Source organism: Rattus norvegicus, chromosome 2 (genome assembly GCF_036323735.1).
Source record: "Rattus norvegicus strain BN/NHsdMcwi chromosome 2, GRCr8, whole genome shotgun sequence".
Classification (NCBI taxonomy): Eukaryota; Metazoa; Chordata; class Mammalia; order Rodentia; family Muridae; genus Rattus; species Rattus norvegicus.
The window spans coordinates 138,670,634-138,688,694 of NC_086020.1; positions in this window are offsets into that span (position 1 = coordinate 138,670,634).

Sequence of the window (18,061 nt, forward strand, 5' to 3'; positions counted from 1 at the left end):
GGGTCTCACCTCTGGCTTTCTCCTTCCCTGTGATAACTATCATGTGCAAGAAGGTATATTGGATGGGCAAAAGTGAAAAGTTATTGGTGCAAACCCACCTTTCATAGTCATGGTTAAAAATAAAAGGTTGCCAGCTCTTGTGGGCCACAACTTTAATCTCAGCATGTTGGAAGCAGAGGAAGGAGGGTTTCTAAGTTCAAGACCAGCTTGGTCTGTGTTTCAGGCTAGCCAGAGCTATATTGTGAGACTGTGTCAAACAAACAAACAACAACAGCAGCAACAACAACAGTTAAATGTGAAAGTCTATAATGTTTTCCATACACTCGCTGGTCATGCCTACTGAGATGAGTAGGTCCATAAGTGGGACCCTCTGGGAGGTAACTGGGAAGTAGATGGAGACCCCTCAGCATTGCCTGGTAGGTGGTCTAAGTTTTATAGAGAGGATGACAGAGTCGATGAGTCCTCCAGAAATCTGCTGTGCGCCTAATGTTGACAACAGAGCTTTTGCTTGAGGACAGAACTTAACCATGACAAAATCTTGTGGCTTCAAACTCTTTCCTTAGAGAAGGTTAAGACACTTAGTTGTTGGCAAAATTCTTTTCTTGACTTGTTTGCAAGTTGTGGACATGTGATTATACCAGCGAACTTCATGCTTGTTTTTTGGTTAGAGCAACTTTCTCTAAATGTCCTAACCATGACTATGACTGTTTGGCTTTACCACATGAAAAGGGAAACAGGTCACAGTACCATGTGATCACAGTCCTCTTTAAATATGTCCATGGCCTTCAGAGGCGGCTCTACTGACCACAGTTCAAGTTGAAGCAACTGAACTTCATGAGTCCAGGCTAAGGTCAATGGAGCTTATCACCCTTGCCCACCCTTGACGTTGCCTCTTGGGTGAGCTGCTGTCTCGGAGGCTTGGAGAATCTGTTTTACTCCTGTGGCAGCTGCCTGTCTGACTGTTTTGTTTTGTTTTTTAATGCTGTAGCCATCTGACTTACTTCATGCTGCCTCACACTGTGTTGACCACAACCTGGGAACCCCACTGATCGTGGTGCATGAGTAGGACCTGGCTGCAGAGGAGCATGAGGGCCATAGTGCTCAGAATTCCTACCTCGATAACTCCACGGAGGCAAGGGACTGGGCTTCTCAAAAACTTGCTAGAGAATTGTCAGTTGCTCAGCTAGCTACAAAGACAGCTCTTAAATAGCAGAGAGAAACTACCATCTAATTTGTTAGATCCTGCATTAGTTAATGACACTCAAAGATGGAGACAGTAATCAGTAAGCATAAATAATGTTCTTAGATGTGGAAAATGGATTTCATGCATTTAATGACTAGTCCCGTTCTTCTTCTTCTTCTTCTTCTTCTTCTTCTTCTTCTTCTTCTTCTTCTTCTTCTTCTTCTTCTTCTTCTCTCTCTCTCTCTCTCTCTCTCTCTCTCTCTCTCTTCTCTCTCTCTCTCTCTTTTCTGTGATAAACACCATGACCAAAAGCAACTTGGGAAAGAATGTATTTCCTCTTACAGGTTATAGTCTATTAACTAGAAAAGGTAAGGCAGACACCCAAAGTAGGAGTCAGAAGCAGAAACCATGGAGGAACATTGCTTATTGGCCTGCTTCCAGGTTTATGTCCAGCTAGTTTTCTTACACAGTTAAGACCCACTAGCCTAGGGATGCTACCACCCACAGTGGGCTGAGCCCTCCTACATCAATTAGCAATCAAGAAAATGCCCCATAGACATGCCCATAGACCAATCTGATGGAGGCACTCTTCACTTGAGGTTCTCTCTTCCTGGGCTTGTGGCCACCATAATGACTAGATTTAATGAAATGTATACAGCTTGAACTTGAATCCAAGACCTGCTGTTGATGTTCTTTCTCTCTGCTGCTAAAGGAGCTAGAAGGGTGACAGCACCTGGAAGACTGCCGTTGGGATGCAGATACAGTGTTCTTGACTATCTGTCAAGATCTATCTATATGGAGCTCAGGAGGAGAGGTTCAAGTAGGAAGCCAGAATGAGCCTGAGACAGAGTTTCAGTTCAGTTAGGAAGCTCAGGAGGCAGAGGAACCTCAAAGAAGGGAGGCAGCTTGGTTCGTGTGTAAGCTAGCTGTTGCCTAACACATTCCAAACCCAGTGTAAAATTGGAAGGAATCAAAGACTAAGAGAGAAAAGGAAGTCTGGTTAATTGGGTTTTTAATTAGCAAGGGAGGGGAAACACCAAAGAATATGTTAAATGACAGCTAAGAGGGCAATTAGCAAAAGCCTGGTATAAGAAACTCAAAGGATTCATCTGGTTTGTTCTTCCCTCTCCCTCCTCTTCTTGTTCAGCAGTAACAGTCAGACATGGGGAAGGTCGAGAGGAAAACCAATAATTTGAAAGACACTCAGGGGCCAGGTGTGAAGGCCTTGAGTCCCAGCACTTATGAAGGTGATGGGGGAGGACTGAGTTTGAGGCCAGTCTGGGCTATGTAGTGAAATGAAACAAAAGCAAAAGAAGCCACAGAATAGTAAGAAACTTAAGAGATACAACAATGAATAGTAGAGGTCACTTGTACAGCAAAGAGTGAACTGCATAAAACCCTGTATGCCAATTTTCGCAGACAAGGCAGCATTGAGTACCCTAACAGACTTCATGTTCTAATACCATTGCCAACTAAACAGAAGCCATACTCCTTCTAAATTCAGGTGTGCAGCCTGAATTTAGAAATCCTTGTCATGCTAAGTAGCAAAAAAGGTATCAATTCTGCTAGGTCCATAGTAGGAGAACCTGAGGGCTGATGACCGAAGACTGGGACATCTGAGCACTAACAAGAATAGTTACAGCAGTGGCAAAACTTAAAGCCAGTTGGCCCCCAATTCAGGGTGCCAAGGAACAAATGCACTCACTACTCGAAACGTGTTGTACAAGTGGAAGGAATTAAGCTTTTATTTTGCTTTTCTATTATGAACAGCCAAGGTGGAAGTGAGGACAGTTTCTTGTTATAGTTCCTCAGTTAACACTTGAAGGAGGACGAGTACCAGTTTGTAACCACCAATCAACTGATACATATACCATGCGTTATATGTGGTTTCCCCCAACGGGAAACCATAAATCTTTTGTGACACTGCTTTGAAAACACAACCACCCCGATATTATGACTGAGTGACCAAAAATGTAGGAAATACAGATTAGAGAGAAACATGTTCAGTTACACTACTGGGATACAGTCACACAAATCCAGACAAGAAGACTGTTTTTAGGACAGGGCAAACCAGTTCCTAAAAATAAATCAGTAATTAAAAACTAAGGTGACTGAAAGGGACTTGAAGGACAGCAGTCAACTGTACTGTGTGACCGCTCAGGATCATTTAAAAAGTGACCTCGTTTGCATTTGCGTGTGAGTTTTCAGTATTGTTAGGAGAGTCACTGTGGTGACTATGACACTGGCTTTGTGGTTATGTCAGGATCTTTGCCCTTTTACAAGTTCCTATAGCAACATTTGCAGAACTCCTATCCAGTGTGCTCCAAAAGCAGAGAAGTGACCACCTTTGGGATGGAAAAAGGTCAAGGGCTGATGCTTACAGAGGCCAGAAGATGAACACACCATGGTCTATTTTACGATTCAGTCTACTTTGTTGGTATTGAAGTTTTACACAGTAAGAAATTTGAAGAGAAGGCTAAGGAAACAAACACTGATTCAATGTTTGGTTGTCTGAGGAGTTCCTGTTATGTGTGAGATGGAGATGCTATCTAAGGCCTTGCTTTGTCAGGAAAGCGCTCCAACCCTAAGTCACATTCTGGCCCAATGGTTTTATATTTTTGAAGAATTAAAAAAAATTATTTATGTGTGTGCATGGGTGCATGTTTGCATGTGTGTGCATGTGTGTACAATTGCAGTGTGCACTGGTGCAAGTGCTCGGGCACACACAAGTACCCTAGAGGCCTGCTGAGGGTGTCAGGACTCCTTGACTAGGACATAGAGTTACAGATGAGTAACGTGACTACTGGCCAATGTGAGAACTATATTCCTAAATACATAAATGCAACCTGCTCAGTCTGCACGATGCAAATGAACGTGTTCATGTTTTCAGAGCTGACCACTTAGTAAGCGCTCTTGACTACTGAGTCATCTTTCTACTCCCTTCCCACACAAAATGTTATTTTCTTGAAGCAAGCTAACAGTAGTTTGTTTTCATATATTTAAAAAGATAGTTTCTTGGGCTTGTCTCACAGTGGTTGATTTTCGTGGGAATTAAATTGAGATAAAAGTGGCTATTATCATGTACATTTGAAAATGTTCCAGCTTTACAGTTACATACAAAACCTAGGCTGGCAGCCAGGTATAGTGCCTCACACCTTTAATCCTAGCACTTGGAAGGCAGTAGCAGGCAGAGCTCTGAGTTTGAGGTCAGCTTGGTCTACATAGTGAATTTCAGGACAGCCAAGGCTACAGAGAGAAACTCTGTCCCAAAAAACAAACAAACAAACAAACAAACACCATAGACACAGAAACAAACAACTCCCCTCCCCTCCAAAAGACCCCAAACCCAAAACTATAGACTGAGTTACAACTGAAAGCCAACAAAAACAGAACAGTGTAAGAAAGCAGAAAAGGATAGCTAAAGGTAAAACACCTCATTTCTGTGACTAGATTAAATAAAAGCCAAGTGTTTGTTTTTATAATCACTATTTCTCATGAAGTTTTTAATAATGAAAACAAGACTTTTACATGAATTTATTTAGGCAAAGTGAATAGAAACTGGTCAAATTAAAAAAAAAAACTTTCTTTGTATCATCCCAATGAAAAAGCAGAGAATTATTCTACCCCCATTCTTCCCCTCAACCAGCTGAAGGTCAGTGATGCTACTGTGTGTGATTAGCCAAAGAAAAGCTTGTTCAGTGTCTTTTATATGAACTGCATGCTAATTTATCTTACAAGGGTAAACTCAAAGCTTATTGGAGTTAGACCTTGAAATTCACGTGTCAAAAAAAAAAAGTCAAATCACATAGGATGAAAGAGAAAAGATAAGCATGAATTTATGTGAGCTTTACAAATGTATTTGCATAAGATAAGAAAGGCATTTTTTATTTTTTTTAAACTAAAGGGCATGAGGTACACAGAGAAAAGTGACTTGACTGTATAAATTGGTCAGATTCAGACACTAAAACATAAATGAGAGGTGTTAGAAGTAAGAACTTGGGCAGAATCCGAGGGAGAACCCATGGGGTGCGTGTGTCTTAGCAATAGCTGGTGCAATGGACTGCTTGCTCAGTCTCTGTTTCATTTGCCACGTAAGCTGGAAATGATGCGGGCCAGATTCCCTTGCAGCTAGGATACATAGAAAGAATTAGATTATTAGCGATAGATACTTCAGCTTTGGAGTTGGGAAGTGAAATGACACAGGAACCTGCCTTCCTCCATCTCTCCCCTCCTTTCTTCTCTCTTTGATTCTCATGGGATTGTCTTGCAGTAGCACTGCCACCTGCTCTCTTTAGCCTCCTAAACGTCCCGATGCAGTTACAGAGGCAGAAGAAGAGGCAGCAGTAGTGTCCCCCTGACTATGACTGCCAGGTGCCTGAATCATAGCTGTATCACTGGGTCTTGAAAACACAGCTTGCCTGCTGCAACAGTCCATGACTCCACCTTGGTCTCCGAAGACCTGGCAAGCACCCAATGCCATCCATAAACTCTTAGTATTCCAAGTGGAGCTCACTGTGCACCACTCTAATCTCTGGTAGAAACAAGCTACATTTAGACGCTTTTAAGCCTTCACAAAAGAGAGTGAGTTCTGTTTAAGTCACCTTCCGGTTGTCCCCATATCGAATCCCCAACACTTCTTCCAGCTCCATTCTGTCACGTCATGCCTCATTCTCCTGGTTTTATCACTTTTGCCCTGAGTGCTCTTCTTAATGCTGGATTCTCTAACAGTGTCTTAATGCCCAGGAAGCTGAAGAGAGCAGATGGCAGAGTTGCTGCAAGGCAACCTCATGGGAAAAAAGAAACAGGTATCTGTGGCCATGGAGAGAGGAGTTGCCAGGTTGCCCAACTCTTATCTGCCTAAATTAACCTGTCTTGGAACTATGCCAGAATTCTCTGCCCTATATCAGTTATCCTAGAGCATAGACCTTTAATCCTAGTTAAGATAGGGCCCCTGGAATTCAGAAGCATTAGCCTCCCAGTTCACCATTGCATGGTGTTTGCACAGTGGGTCCTCCTGTTGGCTGCCTGTTGTGTGGGCTTTCAAGGACACACAAATGCAAGCATGTAGTAGACATTAGAGTCGAGCTCTATAGTCCTGCCAAGGGGCAAGGTAGGAGTTAAACAAGAAACAGGAGGATGTGCCTTTTATTTTTTCCTGTGCTGGTGATAGTAAGTTCCCCCTCTCTGTCTGTTGGAGCTGGTGGAGACAGAAGAGGAAGAGGGACAAAAAATGACAACAAAGATCCAGTGAGCAGAAGAGACATAGCAGAGCAGAGACAGACTGAAAGTGTTGGACTGGGGGTAACTGAGGCAGTTGCTGTGGTTTGGAATTGTCTGTCTTCCAAGTGTCTGAATATTGGGAAGCTTAGTCCTTAGCCTGACAGCTGTGAGGTGGTCTGGCCTTTGACAAGGGTGGGGGAGCGTCTAAGGTCTGATGATGGCTCATTAGGTAAAGCACTTACATTGTGTGAGGGTAAGAGTTGGAATTCCCAGAACCTAAATTAAAGATACCCATCTGTGGCCGCCTGCTAGTGATCCCACATTGCGAGACAGAGATGGGATTCCTGGAGCAGGCAGGCTAGCCCAACCAGCCAGAATGGCGAGCTCTGATTGTGAAACCCTGCATAGGCTGTGTGATGGCAGCACATACTTTTAACCCTACCAGTTGGGAGGCAGAGGCCAGTGGACCTCTGAGTTTGAGGCTAGCCTGGTTTATAGAGTGAGTTACACAGTAGGATAGCTGGGGATACACAGAAAAACCCTGTCTGAAAGAGATAAAACAAAACACACACACAAACAAAACAAAACAAAACAAAAACAACAAAAAACAAAAACAAAACAAAAAACAAACAAACAAACAAAAAAAAAGCAAGCAAGCAAGCAAACAAAGAAAAAGAAAAAGGAAAAAAAAGGGGAAAGAAAGTCTACCTGAGGAAGTCACCTGATGCCAAGTTCAGGTCTCCACACGCAGGTATGTGCATACACACATGTATCTACACCCTACACACACAAAGGAGGGTCTTAGCGGAAGGTTTTTAGGTGGCTGGAAACGATGCCTTCAAGAAGAGTTAAAGTGGGACCCCTGAGAGAGTTCTTTTGAGAAGGGATTGTAGAATGCCAAGACTGATTTCCATTGCTCTTCACCATCCTGTCTTATGGTAACGTCTCTCTTCTCACGCTCCTGTCATTCGGGACCCCAGAATTGAGCTTATTCCCATACCATGGCCATGTGAGCTAAATGCATTTCCCTTCTTTCTCTCCTGCCTCTTCTTCCTCCATTTGTGCCCTGCCCTGCTCCAAGAACCTCACTAGAGTAACACAAGCACAGAAGTTTTGGCATTTTCTTCATGCTGTTGGTGGCAGCCATGATGACAGTCCTGACACGGAGAGTGGCTCATTTCCTGCTGGTGCTGGTGGAGCAGACCTAATACTGCTGAAAGGACAATGGTGACATTTGTCCCTAGCTGTCCATTTCTACCCATCCTTTCCCTTACCATGAAATATATTCTGTAGTGAGGAACAGTGCTTCCGTTTACCGGAGAAAACCCCAGTCAGTCTGTCCAGGCTGCGAGGGGCTGGCTGGGCTTGGGCAGCGATACCTGTCTTCTTGCTGTTTGTTAACTCCCCACTCCCCTCCCGGCTATAAACTCAGATCTCCTGAATTTTGTTCTATGTCTTTACTGACTCCAAAGGGCTAGCAGGGCCTCTGTGAGTATAGCTCCATGCTAACTTGAATCTGGGAGCCCAGACACATAGTTTGGGGGTCCTGTTCCACACTTTTCTCTTTAGATGATTTTGGCCAAGTTCTGTAAACTTTTTGAGCCTTAGCTTCCTCACTCGTAAGATAAAAAAGAATTTTATTTCATGCATTGAGAATGTAGATCAGTTCTCTTAGATGTGGCAAATGCTTAGACCCGGTACCCACTGTTAGCGGTTTTTTATTTATTTATTTTTTTTTGCCTAGGCCCCGCCCCACAGTTACCTGGCAACAGCCAGGTGTGCCTGACTCACTTAAAAGGGGCTGCTCGCCCCCTCCTCTCCCTCTTGCTCTTGCTTTCTCTCTGTCCTTTCCTTCCTGCTCCTCATCTCTCTCTAGTCCCCTCCCCACTCTTTCTGCACATGCTCATGGTCACCCTCTACTCTTCTACACTCTTTCTGTCTCTCTCTGTCTCTACCGTCTCAACTTCCCTTTCATGCTCTGAATAAGTCCGTCTGTGTGGTTGGTCCCTCAGGGGCAAGAAATGCCTCAGCGTGGACCCACAGAGGAATCCCCTTCCCCCACACCTCACTGCACATCCACCAAACACATTCTCTCTCTTCTTTATTTTTATAAAACACAACACTCTTTACACTGAGCCAATACACTGTTCTACCTGAAAACGTGAATATCTCAAAGAGCGTTTTTGTTTTTTTGTTTTTGTTTTTTTTTAGGTGAACAGAACAAATTCTCTTCTAAGCTCATGCAAGATGGCTCTGCTTCCCAGAGACCAGCCGTAACTTTTGAGTAAGCAAGGACACGGTGAACCATGAGCCCTTACTGCCCGGTGTTGAAAGTAAAACAAAACAAGTGACCTGTGACTCTGATCGAAGGAGTCTGTCCATAGCCTGATCAAGTTCGCGATGCATACTTCAAATCATCTGCTGAATCAAAATGACTTCCTCCTACGAGGAGTCCATCAACCTAATGAGTCATTTTAAAACAATTCCCAATTGTACGTTTTCTAAGTGTTAAGAGCTCATAAACACCGTGCCGAACAGCTCATGTGCCATTAGGCTTAAAGGTGTCACAGAAATTTCATCTTATCCTCCACTTTCCCACAGATACTTATTTTGGTTTTGAATTAATTTACAAAGAACTGAGAGCTTAAATTGCATGTTTTTGAGAAGAAAGAGGAGCAGTCGTCAATTCTCTGCAGAGAATTGTAGACGTTTCTATTTCCAAAGCGCTTCAGAGTATATGGTGGCTCTGGGGTTCCAGGAGACTCAGGGTATGCAGAAATCACGAAGAAGGTCAAAACGAACGTGTTTAAGGGAGCCGGTTTAAAGGCTTTCGTAGTGCTTGGCCCACAGTTTGTGGTCAACAATTGCTATTTTCCTCTGAGTGCTTACTGGTGTCTTTGTTTGAAGGCTTAAATGTATGCTAGGTTTGGATGCCGTTGGTTCCACCATCCCTGTGCTTCCCTGTGGACTCTGCATGTTTCCTTTCATTCCTCCCATTGGATAGAGAGACAGGGTCAGCTGTGGCCAAGCCTCAGCTACATAGTATAGCTTCAGGTAGGTAGGAAGTGCATGAAACTGAGAAGAACCAAAAGGGGTGTTCCTCATACTCTACCTTCCTAATGCTGTGACCCTCTAATACAGTTAGTTCCTAATGCCGTGGTGACCCCTACCCATAAAATTATTTTCATTGCTTCTTCATAACTCTAATTTGCTACTTTTATGAATCGTAATGTAAATATCTGTGTTTCCTGATGGTCCTGGGGGACCTCTGTTGCACGGACAGGTCAAGACCCACAGTTGAGAAACACTGCTCTAGACTAAGGGTGTGCTCTGTTCTACCTGTCACATGCTGTTGGCTTGATTCTCTTTAAACTGTCACTGTTTTCTGCCCCTTTGCTGTTCACTTACTGATGTGCCATTGACTCATCAAAGTTTAGGCAGGACCCAGACAACCTTGCTTGTTTTCAGGTCTCCCCCTGTGAAGAGATTGTCACACCAACCTTATTACCAAAGCATGGATGCTTATTGGGAATATATTTCAGCAAAAATACAAAGAATGTGTAAGGTCTATCTCCTAATTTTATAGAATTAACTGCCTAGCCTTTGGGACCAAAATAATAATTAAAAAAAAAACCACCATGAAAGAATGTATCTTTTAATTAATTAGAAAATGCTCCAGCAATAATACAGCTTCCTCTTTTGTTGCCCTCCTGCCCCCATCACAGTCAGGGGCTCCTGCGTGTTGAGTTTTCCAGATAAAACCTTATAGATTCTTGCTGAAGGTATACGTATAGCCCACTCCTCGGCTGGACATTTGAACTGTGCTCAAAAAAGGCCCCTATTGGTGTCATGGGAAGCAGAGCTGAACTGCCTTCTCCAGGAGTGCCTGGTCTGAGCTGTGTCTAGTACCTGACTTAAGGCTTTGGCTCCTCAAGGTGGGACACATTTCATTGATGGTAAGACTGTCCTGGTCAGGGAGGAAGCTTGGCTATGGATAAAGAAGCAGCTGGAGGGGCACCCCTCCCAGGTAGTCAGCTGGGGTCAGGAAACCGGAGTGGAGGATGACCCTTTGACCTACAAGGTAATAAAACAAGCAAAGCTAGGAGAGGTGGGAGTGGCAGTTTGCCACTTCCCCTAATTTTAGAAGCAGACAGTGTGTTGGAGGATGGAAGAGCACACCAAAAACAAAACAAAACAAAACAAACAAACAAAAAAACCCCAACAAACAAACAAACAAACAAAAAAACAAAAAAACAAAACCGTGGTGGTACTGAGTGCAGTGGTGGGACCCAAATCACAGAGTTCGAAAGGGTGTACTTCCTCATAGGTTGTACTCCTTTAAGGGTCTCAGGTGAGTAAGGCCACAGGCCTGGTAGCAAAAGAAGGACGAACAGTAACTTTTCCAGCTCACCACCCAGAAAATGGCTAGGCAGGGGAAGCAGAGACTCCTAGGTGGGGGGCTTTCTTGAGAGTCTCTGCCTGGCTTTGCAAACAGTGGCTTGAAGAGATAGCAGGACTCAAGTGGCCTGGACAGATGGACAGATGGACGGATGGACAGCAGGTACATGCCTAAGCATTGTACCTGGCATTCCTTCCCAACAATGGCCACAGACACTGACTGGGAGTCTCCCTGCTAAGTTTTGCCTACTGACACAAGAAAGGACTGGTGTCAGATTTCAGTTTGCTTTTACTCTCACCCATTGAGGTGCTGCTCCTGGAGCCTCTGAGACTGAGTCTGTTAACTCAAGGACTGAGGGTTTTGTGTATTTTTTCATATTGAGAGCAAGGTTGATTTTTCAACGACAGAATCATGCTAAATCAGATTTGAGAAACTCACATAGCAAAAACATCACTTTGTTAGTTGTTCTGTGATTTATTTATTTATTTTTATTGGTTTTTTAAATTTACATTTCAAATGCTATTCCCTTTCCCAGTTTTCTGTTCATAAACCCCCTATCCCATCCCTCTCCTCCCTTCTTCTGTGAGGGTGTTCCTCCATCCACCCACCTATCCCTTCCCACTTCCCTTCCCTGACATTCCCCTACACTGGGTCATCAAGTCTTGGTAGGACAAAGGGCTTCTCCTCCCATTGGTGCCCAACAAGGCCATCTTCTGCTACACATGCAGCTGGAGCCATGAGTCTGTCCGTGTGTACTCTTTGGATGGTGGTTTAGTCCCTGGGAGCTCTGGTTGGTTGGCATTGTTGTTCTTATGGGTTTGCAAACCTCTTTAGCTCCTTCGATTCTTTCTCTAACTCCTCCACTGGGAATCCCGTTCTCAGTTCAATGGTTGGCTGCGAACATCCACCTCTGTATTTGTCAGGCTCTGGCAAGGCCTCTCAGAAGACAGTTATATCAGGCTCCTGTCAGTATGTACTTCTTGGCATCAGCAATATTGTCTGGGTTTAGTGGCTGTATGTGTATGGGCTGGATTCCCAGGTGGGGCAGCCTTGGGATGGCCTTTCCTTCAGTCTCTGCTCCACACTTTGACTCCATATTTCCTCTTGTGAGTATTTTTGTTCCCTTTCTAAGAAGGACTGAAACATCTACATTTTGGTCGTCCTTCTGCTTGAGCTTCATGTGGTCTGTGAATTGTATCTTGGGTAATCCAAGCTTTTGGGCTAATATCTACTTATTGGTGAGTGCACACCATGTGCATTCTTTTGTGACTGGGTTACCTCACTCAGGATGATATTTTCTAGTCCCATCCATTTGCATATAAATTTCATGAAGTCATTGTTTTTGATAGTTGAGTAGTACTCCATTGTATAGATGGACCACATTTTCTGTATCCATTCCTCTGTTGAAGGACATCTGGGTTCTTTCCAGCTTCTGGCTATTATAAATAAGGCTGCTATGAACATAGTGGAGCTTGTGCCTTTGTTATATGTTTAGTCTGTGATTTTTATATTTGGGATAATTTGGCTCAGGCATCAGCCTCATGTGAGGTATAACTAAAAAAATGGAAAGGGAACGGAATCATACCTAAGTTTATTAATTTTTTTTCTGATCATTTTACAGGGAAAGTGAAGGACCCTAGTTCTTACTGAAGTATAAGAGCTATTAAGAGGCTTGGCCTGGTGGAAAGTAGGTAGGTTATGGGGTTCCTGTGAAAGACCCTAGGGGCTTTCGCCAGCTTTACACCCACCACCTCAGGTCAAGATTAGGCCAAGTACCAGCTTCCCACCTCAGTCAAGGCTAGGCCAAGTTCCATTTTCCACTCTCAGGAGGAAAAGGGACATTCTTGAAAAGCAGAATGTACTGACTGATAGTCACCTGACCCTCTGGTCTCAGATAGAGCTCGAATACATGCCATATGCTTGCTAGGCAATAGATTCAAAGGTCAATATGCTTAGTCAATAACTTTACACTGTAACCTTGCTGATGTAACCTGTACCCCTAAAAAGTATAAAAACTGCTTGTTATAGCCATTCAGGGTCACCTTCTAGTCATTCGCCATGAGGGGCTGATTGAGGGTTGACCCTGATGCGCTGGAAAGATAAACCACTTGTGTTTGCATCGAACTCCATTCTTGTGTCTCACTTGGGGCAGGGGGATGTCTCCCAGTAGTCAAGACTCACTTCCAGCCTTACAAAAGCAAAGTGTATATTTTATGACAAAAGTAAATGGGAAACAAACACAGGCAACCAATGAATAAGCAGGTAATTCTGAACAGGATTCAGTACACAGAGGAAGAAGTTCCTCTCCATTTAGCAAGTATTCTTTGCCATGAGATGTGGACCATTGCTGGAAACTTAAGAGGATAGCACACAAAGTCCTCACTCTTTCCCAACCTCCATTGCAATTCGGAAAGAGAGGGAGAGTAAGCAAATAGATCTAGATATGGCACATATCTGAAAGAGAATGGTTAAGTCTTATGAGGAAGAATAAGGCAGTGTAATCGGGGTAGGGTAAGTGTTACTTTGGAAAAGTAGTTGAGGGATGTGGGTGGCCAGATAGGAAACAGTTTGAGGGGACACAGAGGTCAGATAATGTAGCATCTTATTGGTCATGGGAACTTTAGAATTATGATGGTTCCCTATCCATAGTGGATATGTTTTTGAATCCCTCTTAAGATGCTTGGAAAACTGCACAGTCCTGAACCCTAGAGATATGACCCCCTATAATATACATACACATGTAGATAAAGTATGAATCATAAATTAGGCTCAAATAAGAGAGTAACAACTTAGATAATAACATTGAACAATATTAAGTGCATTGTGATACCCTACGATGGGATGATTTGTGTCTTGGGCAGTCTGAGGCAGGATGGTAGACAATTTTATCATGTCATACAATTAAAAGTTTTATGAATTAAAATTTATTTCTGGAATTTTTCATTGAATCCTTTTGGATTACAGTTGACCGTCAGCAACTAAAACTTCGATGGGACTTTCCTGTGTTCATAATAGATTGTGAAGTCTTTGGAGGGCTTTGACTTAAGGAAGCCTCTGCCATAAACTCTATTTTAAAGAGAATCATCTTGTGTTTACATCCTGTATTATCTAGAGGCAGTGGGACCTGGGAGAATGACGCTGTTAAGTGAGGCAGACTAAATTCTCTTGCAATAGCCAACTTTATTCAGAGCATCAGACAATTTATGCTCTGAGGATTAAGAAGAGTCACATGAATGTAATGGACAGTCACCAGCTGCATGCGACAAGAACATGCTTTTCTGTGGAGGAATATCTACAAATAGCAGTAGCCAATTGAAATGAATAATCCAAAGTAGACTCACCCTTAGCATCTATGCCTGGGAGAAGCATGAAATCTTATCCCAAGAACAGTTTCATGTTCATGAAGAAACTGAGACCACACGACTCTTGTCTTGGTTTCTTGTAGGAGTTTTCTCACAAGCGCTCACAGTACTACTCACAGGACTCCTTTCTTGGACCATGTTCAGACAGTCAGGGCTCCTGGGTGGAAGATTGTCTGCAGGAGGCTGAGGTCAGAATCAATGGCTAGCACGCCAGCTGATGTGATTTGAAAGGAGTAAGAAGAGACAGAAAGGGTCTGGTATACAAGGTATTGGCCCAGGAGGTTTTTATTCTGTTTGTGGTCTGAAGCATAACAAGGGAACATACTGATGGACATTGGCTCCTCATGAACTCTTCACTCCCATCAGTGTCTGCACTGACCTCATCAGCTGGTCACCATTCTCCTTGCCTTCATCAAGGCACAGATAACATAAGGACCCTTTCCTACAATGCACCAGTTGTGCCAACTCAACATCTGTTTGCCACCAGCTATGCTGTACCATGTTCTTAATTCCTGTTGGAAATCCTGGAAGCATGGCACAGTCTCCCCCATACTTGATTTGATGTGGCAAGAGAGCTATGGGCCTTTTGCCCAGGGGTGGCTTGCCCTTAAGAACTCTGCTTCATTTCCCTCTGTTTATCTGGTTAGAAGACAGATTCTCCTTGCAGGGCCATGAGCTGTCCTTCGGGAAACACTGCTTTGCTAGGCTAATCTATTTAAATGATAGGGAAAAAAGAGTAAAAGGGGAACTGAGAAGACTCTCTGTGCTCTTGATGAAGCTCTGGATTCAACAGTTCTGTTATGAATGCTAGAGGCTGAATGAGATCTATTTTCCTCTCCTTTGGCATTATTATTTTTATCTTTTAAGGTTTATTTTATCTATTGTAATTTTAAAAGGATTTATTCTTTTTAAAAAATGTGTATGTGTGCTTTTCCTGCATGTATCTCTGTGTACTATATAGGTACCTGGTCCCTGTGGAGATCAAATAAGGGCATCGGCAACTCTGGAAATAGAGTGACTGGGGATTGAACTCTGGTCATCAGATTTGTCAGAAGACCCTCTCACCGGCTGAGCCATCTCCCTGGCCCGCTTTCAATTCTGACGTTTTATCTCTGTGATGCCATGACTCCTCTGCTTCCTTTGCCACCTGTGGGGGTTCATGGAACCAAAATCAGGTCCTCGGCAAGAGTGATACACACTTGACCATTGAGCTATCTCTCCAACTCGTGGCACTTTTATCTTGGCATCCCATTATTCTTCCCTACAGAACAGTCCATTAACTGTGAAGGTCATTTAAAAGGGGACCAACAGACAAAGCACACACAAGCTGGTGTGGTGGAACCCACCTATAATTGTAGCCCTTGGGAGTTGGAAGCTGGAGAATGAGCAGCCAAGGCCAGTCTCTGCCACACAAGACCATAGCAGAGCAAAATGAAACAAGAGGCCCAACCCTGCAATCCAACGGCCAAACAAAGAAGCCCCCAGAGCATATCACTCACCCTTGTCCTTGACTGATGATTATTAGCTGTAAGATTTTAATCCTTTGAAATTTACTAAGATTATAGGGTCAGGTATGATTTATTTTCACCAATTTCCAATCTTAATTCAGAAGTATATGTTCTTCCGTTCTTGGGTGATTTAGATAGTTAATAAGATTTAGAGATTGTTAACTGTTGGTGTGGGTTGTAACTTTCATATCTTTATTGTTTTATTGAGAAACATTAAATGTATTAAAATCTCTAACAATGATTCTTTTTCTTTTAGTTTCATGTTTTTGCTTTATAAAAGCATTTTGAATTTATGACATCTAGGACACAGAAGCTACATCTTCTTGGTAGATATTTTTTATTTATGTCTGTTGTAGTATTTGCACTACTTATCATGGATATAGTCGTTGGTATCGTATACTTTTCCTGCCTTTGCATTTTGAATGTGTGGATTTCTTCTTTTTTCAGTTGAGCTGTTTAGGAGCAGACTACAGTCTTTGGTTTCTGTCTTTTCATTGGCTGTTCAATCGATTCATGTTCAATGTAATTATTGGTATACTAGGAATTAGATATATCCGCTTTTACTTTCCACATACTTTGCTTTTTTCCCCCTGATTTGCCTTTGTTTACATAAGCTAAAAGACTCCTGTGTTTCATTCTCTAACAGCTTTTGATCCAGATGTTCTTTTACAATTCAGTCTTAACTGAGACAGTGAAGCAAGCATTCTCAACCTTTTAAATCCAGCATGGATGACCGTAGCACTTCCTAGGCACGGTTGGACCCTATAACACCACGACTCTCTCTCCCTATAGTCCCTCATTAATAGCTGATTTGCATTTTTGACTCTGTGTGTGCTTAAAGCACCATGGGACTACTGCTGCTCCTGTGATCTTGTCTCTGTCTGTTCAGAGTCACCTGTGGGTCACCATCTGCCCTTTCTTCATTCTCTCCTAGCTTTTGAGCTTTTGACTAAGCTAGTTTTTCTTTTGAGAAATCAGTTTCAACTCAGTGTGAATTGGTATGCTGCTGTAATTTTTTTGTTTTGTTTTGTTTAATAGTATCTTTATTTCTGAGGAACTTATTTTGTCTGAACATAGAATTCTAGATTGTCACTTATTTTCATTCCATATTTAAAAATATCGCTTCAATGACTTCTGGAACCCGCTGTTTCTCCTGAGAAACAAGGTATAAGTATGTGCTCCCAAATGCTTTTTAGACTGTGGCTTGGTTTTTGCGTGACCTCACTGCAAAGTCGCGCTTTCCTGTAATGTTCTCCTTCTGGGTGCTTGTAGCATCTTCTTGGCCAGCGGGTTGCTGTGTCTGATCACATGGCGGGGTGGGGTGGGGTGGGGTGATTCTTAGCCAGTTCTGTCTTTCCTGTTTTCACATACATACATAGTTTTATCCATTCTTTCCTTTCCTCCTCCCCTTCCTCCTCCCTTTTTCTCTTCCTCTTCCCTTTTCCTTTTCCTCCTCTTCTTCTTTCTTCCTTTCAGTCTGGTACCCCACTTTAATATTCTTTACTTCACAAATTCTCTTTAAAGGTAAACCCACTGATGACAGTTTCTGCTTTTAGAATTCTTACTTGCTTTAAAAAAATTCATTGAACAACAATATCAACCAACCAGACCCCACCAGAGTTCCCAGGGACCAATCAACCAATGACTACACATGGAGGGACCTATGTCTCCAGTCATAAATGCAGCAGAGGATGGCATTGTCCAGCATCGATAGGAGGAAAAGCCCTTGATCCGGTGAAGGCTCGTTTCCCCACCACAGGGGAATGCCAGGGCATTGAGGTGGGAGTGAGTGGGTGGGAGTTGGAGCAGGGAGAGGGGCTATGGGAGACGGGGAAAGGGATAATATTTGAAATGTAAATACATAAAATATCCAAGAAAAATAAAATTAAAAAATTCACTGAGCCTATATTTTCAGCTCCTAACCAACATTCCTTATCTTTCTGTTTGTTTTGAAAACATTAACAAATATAAAAAATGATCCTTGAAAGTATCGTTTTAAAGATATTAAATATAGTTCTCTTGAATTTAATTTCTATTAGTCACCTTTCTTCTAGTCTGGTTTTTATCATTCTCTCTGAGGTTCATGAGAACTCCTTTCTCTTTGTTTGCCTGGTTATATATGTCCTTGTGTGTATTACATGTAACTATATTTCTATTTTAACCAACTTAAGGGTACAACTCAGTGCCATTCACAGTGTGGTAAGGCAGCACCCAGACAAGTGAAAACTTTCTCTCTACTTAAGAGTGACACCCCCCCACCCCCCCCATTTCCTCAGCCGTAGGTGATCCTGGATCTGCTTTCTGTCCATCTGCACTTGCCTATTCTTGATAAGGGATTTAAGGAGAGTTGTCCAGTATTGTTGCTTTGTATATCATGTGGTATGTTTTC